The following is a 6,000-nucleotide window of genomic DNA, read 5'->3' on the forward strand; positions in this document are numbered from 1 at the left end:
GACCATCGGTCTTCCAGGATAGTAAATAAGCACCCGGTCAAACTCCTTAGCCACGAAATATGATCCGTCTTCGAATCTCTTGCCTTGACGGGGGTTCTTTATGAGAATGTCAGGCATATTCTCCTCCCAGACTCCAGTTATGTCAGGCACATAGTGCATCTCATCTTGATTGACATTGCCGGACTCCTTGATGGTCTTGCCGCCGCGCCCCCTCTTTTTATGCCTCCTCTTATTGTCACATGCCTTCTCCTCCGCTGCCTTGTACTTGTCATCGATCTTGCGGCCACCCATGGACTCAGCGGCACCCAAGAGAGAGAAGGTAGGAGGGACGCTTCCAGCCTATGCCGACCCTGTGGTCTGGCTATCTTTGAGCTGTGGAGGTATCGACATTGCCCGCTCTTCATCTCCGCCGGCATCGACAGGAGGAAGTATCCAAGGGGAAAGGCCGAGCGGCGATTGAGAAGTACCTTTGTGGTCGGAGGGAGATGGAGTCATAGAGGGCCGGCGCTGATTGTAGAGAGATACCAAGCTCCTAGGCCACATAATGCGGTAGTTTGGACAACCGCTGAGGATATCCACTCCTTCCTCCGGAGGTAGCGGGATAGCATAATCACGATGCTCCTCGACGACGGAGTCCACCATCATAATCACTTGTGCGTCGTTCATAAGAATGCCGTGCACCAGTGGCGCTGATTGTCTGGGCTTCAGGCGCCAATGGCGCCTACAGGCTTCCCGGGCTTGTCTACGTGGATACGACACTTCACTGGTGCCTGCGCGTAACAAGAAGAAGGCATATGTGTGTAAGATTTTTATTCATGAAGGTAAGGAGTGAAAAAGAGTTTGAAAAGTATGCTTACAAGGATGTTGTCGCTCGGACCCGGATCGTTATCCTAGATGGCCTCGCTTGGGTCCGGTTGGCTAGCGGGGGGGTTGTCCATGCTAGGAACCGGGCTGTAACCTGGGGTGTAGGTGTCTTCGTCGTCCATACGTGTGTCGGAGACGGCGCTGCTCTTCAGCGGGGTGCTCTTTCGCGGGGGAAGAGGAGGAAGAGGAGGAAGGAGGTTCCTCAAACCTTCCACTCCTCCCCCGAGTATGGCGTCAAGGACGGGGTGGTCTTTGGCCAATGCCGACACCAAATGATGGACGGCTTGCACTGCATATTCTTGCGACACCTCTAGACACACCATAGATGCCTGCTCTCGCGCCTCCGTCTTAGCTTGTTCTATTATTTCAGCAGAAGCGGGGAGCTTTTTCTGGACCCTGCTTCGCTTCGGAGCAGGCAGGAAATAATCATCCCAGCAGGCCCCTTCGCCTTCCCCTAGAACACGGCCCGTGTGCTCCGCCTTTTGCAAGCCGACGATCACAGCCGACTCCCACCTCCTACTCTGCACGGAGTTGTTGGATGTTTCTGACCTCTTGCTCTCCTCCCATTTGTGGGCATTTTCTTGTTATCATATAAGACAGGACGTGAGTCTATATGGATCAGGTGTGTCATAATTAACGCCAAAAACAAATTAATGCACGTGAACCCTTATCATAAATTTTTTAACAGGCGGCTGAAGGGGCGCGTAGAGATAAACAAAACTTTTCCTACGCGAACTCCCAAGATCTAGCCGAGGTAGAAGGCCACGAGGATTACCACTAGACGCGCAGTTGCGGATTATCGATGCGGCGTCTTGATGCAGTGCAGTCCCTCGATCCGATCCAGCCGATCCAATCCCGCGATCGTCGAAGTGCTGAACGTACAGCACCTCTGCCGGTATCCACACGTGCGAGGAGGAGCTCCGGCGGCGGACTGCTAGGTCCGGTGCGACGGTTGAACTGAATCGGGCTAGGGTTCTCAACGCATGAGAGTGGAAAAACCGTGCCCCTTAGGCATCCCACGCCCCTGCTTATATATCGAGTGGAAGTAGGCTCCAAGCCTTGTGGCCCATCCACCCTGCGAGTCCAACTCGCATTGTCAGCCCAATTCCAGTTCGGGTCCAACCCGACCAAATACTTGCTCCCGCTCTTAAGTGTGTGACCCCACAGGCTCATGGTGACTTGGACACGATTGGAGTCCGACTCACAATCGATCAATCGGTAGCGGCTCCTAGCAGAACGTGCCGACTCCCAAGTACCATCGAGTCATGACGACGTACCTTCCAATGTGACATACGTCTTAGTCCCTTTTGCCTCACGATATACCTTGTCGAACTATAGGCGATTAATCGTCATCCCTTTAATAGTTCAACTCTCTTCTCGATCTGTGATATACGATTCATCCGACTAACTCTTAGTCGATCGACCCGGTTAACAGTTAACCAAGTCGCGCATGGCCATGCTTCCCGAATCATATCACTCGAGAGGGCCCAGAGAATATCTCTCCAGTCGGAGGGGCAAAATCCCATCTTGGTTATCCACATCACACAGCTTGATTCTCAGTCAACCCGAACTCTGCCTTTATAACTGCCCTGTTACGGAACAACGTTTGACAGAACCTAAGTTGGTGATCCACAACTCGGATTGTGCGATAACCTCAGGTCTAAGGATTACATTGATTGAGACATGCAAATGACGACCTACTCGTTGCATCTCAATATGGGTCAGTCCGACTCGCTAAACTCTTTAGCCGAGTCCGTGTAAACTGGAATGACATCACCATGCCCATGACAAGTGGAACCGAGTCATCAGCCAACTTTCACATTAGTCTAGGTTATGTGTCCAGCACAACCTCAATGACTAAGGACAATTTAGTATGAACAACATGAATACATAGTTCCACAATCAAATCACATATTCAATGATACATATCAGATGTTCAAACAAGGACAACTTAATAATATTTATGAATACATTGGGAATTACATCATACATGATTGCCTCTAGGGCATATTCCCAACAGCGGCTGCATTGGCTCAATGCCCGTCCACTCCTCTAGTGTCATGTGCTGACGTGCATATTCTCTAGCACGTTAGTCCTCCAGCATGTCATGCACTGGAGGCATCCTGCCTGCCGCCTCGAGAATTCGGTCCTGCTTGCGCCAGAACTTCTTCTTCCCCTCTTTCCCTACACTCCCTAGCCTGTGGTTCAAGGGCTTCCTCGCGCGCAACGCCCTCATACGTTCACTCTTCACAATGAAGGCAGGGTCAGGTGATTCCTTCTTGAATTTGTCCCATTCGGCCTCATCAGTTAACGACGGCCATTTCTTCTTGATGATCTCATACGGTTTGTCCATCCACTTTCTAGCCGTGGTTTTCCAATTAGCAAGTCCATTGTGCACTGCTACGTTGACGGACGCTAGGAATCACTCGCGCCACTTGTCAGTGACTTGGAACCTCCTTGCAATGTCCGTGATGCACGTGTTTCTAACGACTTCGTAGATGTCACTCCACTCGTCGGTGATCTTGCAATTTTTACGTGCAACGGCTCCACAAGTCATTGCGAAGGCGTTCTGTGCCCTCTCAGGCGACTCCGGGCGGCCTCTCTCAGAGTGCCGGGTGACCACGTAACAAAACTCCTTCAAGTTGTGGCTCCCCTTCGGCGTGTTCTTCCTTGGATTCTTAGCGGTAGTTTCAGTTGGCTGCGGGTTACTCTCTTCCACCCGTCGCTCGTTGTCGCGCTCTTCTGAACGAGAGCTACCCGAGCCAGAGCTGGCAATTTGCTCTCCCGATGAAGACTCTTCATCGACACGATCTACCTCCTCCCGATCAAGAACTGATTTCTGGCTACTCTTGCCCATTTCGTACCTATGCCATCAAAACCATCAAATATATATCGGCCGAAAATTTCGCATGACCTATGCTAAAAAACTAGCAATTTTTCTCTACTAGGAGCTCAAAACCTGCATAAAAAAAACCACCCGCATATGTACCCCCTCGGCACGATGGCCGATCCCTTCTCCAATGACCCGACATGATGGTCGGGCCCACAATTCATTACTCAATTCTCCAAAATAGCATATAAAACCGCTATATAAAAAACCTAAAATCATATATCATGTATAGCATATAAACAGCAGCATGTATATATAAAAAACTACAATGCATATACTCATGTGTGCTATGTATTATCTACTGATGTGTGCTATATATCATGTATACAATGCTAATCAAATTCAATACTATATCAAATTCACAATGGTAAATAAAATGTGCTCACTAGAAATTCACAATGGTAAATAAAATGTGCTCACTACAATGCTCTGTAACTCAATACTATATCAAATTCACAATGGTAAATAAAATGTATCCATGTTACAAATTAGCTATTACAATATGTGTGCCCATGTACATCTAATTTGATATAAATTATCTACTACTACAAACTACAATGCTAATCCTAAATTAACAGCAAGAAATCCTAAATCCTAACCCTAAATTAACAGCAACAAATCTTAACCCTAACCCTAAATTAACAGCAACAAATCCTAACACTAACCCTAACCCTAAATCAAGCTAAATCAGAGGAGAAGGAGGTAGAGGCGCGCACCTGTGGCTCGGGGAGGAGGGAGATGGCGACGCCGGGTGGCGGCGCTCGGGCTCGGGGACGAGGACGCGGGGTTGGGGAGGAGGACGACGCGGGGTGGCGGCGCTCGGGCGAGGACGACAGCGGGGTCGACGGCGGCGTCGCGGAGGAAGACGGCAGCGTTGCACGGCGTCGGGGCAGCGTCGGGCGGCGTCAGGATCGAGGGCTCGGGGACGGGGAGGAGGTTGATGGCGGCGGCGGCGGCGCGGAAATCCGGCAGGGCTTCGCCCGGGGGAGGAGGAGGGCCCACTACCGGTCTGCTAGGAAAGCGACGCGCAGGCGAGAAAAGTAACGGGCTAGGGTTTCAGCCGCTCCTTTTATATGCTGAAGTACATCAGTGGCGGTCGCATAACCACGCGACCGTTACTGATGATCACCTATACATCAGTAACGGGCATGCGGCTCAGCAACTGTTACTGATGTGGTCACATCAGTAACGGGCGGCAGAGCGTCCGACCGTTACTGATGTGCTCCTATACATCAGTAACGGTCACATAGTAGTTGACCGTTACTGATGTGCTACTATGCTTGTTGGGGCAGCTGTACCAATTTAAATTTAGAAAACCTGACCCTTTGAAATTATGTTTGAGGAATAAATTCATGCATTTCTCTAGTATTTGTGCTACATTAAACTCAAAAAATTCATCACATGCATACAAATTTCACTTAGTACAAAGTTTGCATTAAGATTCAGTACGAGTACATTTTACAATGTGACTACTAGTGCTTCTCCTTCCTTCGGTAAGTCATAACTTGACTCCTCGCAGAAATGCTTCTGAGGTAGGGTTTTTGTGGTATTTTCTCGCTCTCGCTCCCATCACTTCTTCTTTTCCCTCTCCTTTTCCTCGTTAACATCGTGCGTTCCGCTTCTTCGTCATCTGCGGCGGTCGTCGGATCATGGAAACCTTCGTAGTCTTCTTGTGAAGTAACTCCGTCCACTCCAACAATGCTTCTTTTCCCTCTTCTTACTACGACGTGGCCTTTATTTGCCGGGTCGTCTATGTAGAATACCTGGTTGCATTGTTTAGCAAAGCCCATGGTTCCTCTCTTGCTGGGATTTTTCTCACGTCAACTTGTTCACGAGGGATCTCAGGAGGTAGCACCATCATCGTGAACCGGTGACTTTCTTCTTTGTCACCTTTGGTCCATCTTACACGGAACATTGGGATCTTTGTGATCGAGTACTCCAATTCCCAGATCTTCTCGATAACGCCGAAGAACGCTTGATTTTGCTGTTGTCGTCGGTCGTGGTCTCAGAAGTTATGACTACACCACTATTTTGATACGTGCTTTTACGGTCCTGAGACGCAGTGTAGAAGTTATAACCGTTGATCGCATATGATTGCCAAGTAGAGACGTGGTAAGCAGGTTCCCGTGACAAACATGCAACCGTCTCTTCTGATACATTGGTCGTCTCCCTGCCGTACCAATAATTCTTCAGCCGCGATGCGAATGTTTTATTGTGCTCCTAGTGGATCCAGACTTCTCCTCTTT

This window comes from Brachypodium distachyon, chromosome 2, assembly GCF_000005505.3.
Source record: "Brachypodium distachyon strain Bd21 chromosome 2, Brachypodium_distachyon_v3.0, whole genome shotgun sequence".
NCBI classification, from domain to species: domain Eukaryota; kingdom Viridiplantae; phylum Streptophyta; class Magnoliopsida; order Poales; family Poaceae; genus Brachypodium; species Brachypodium distachyon.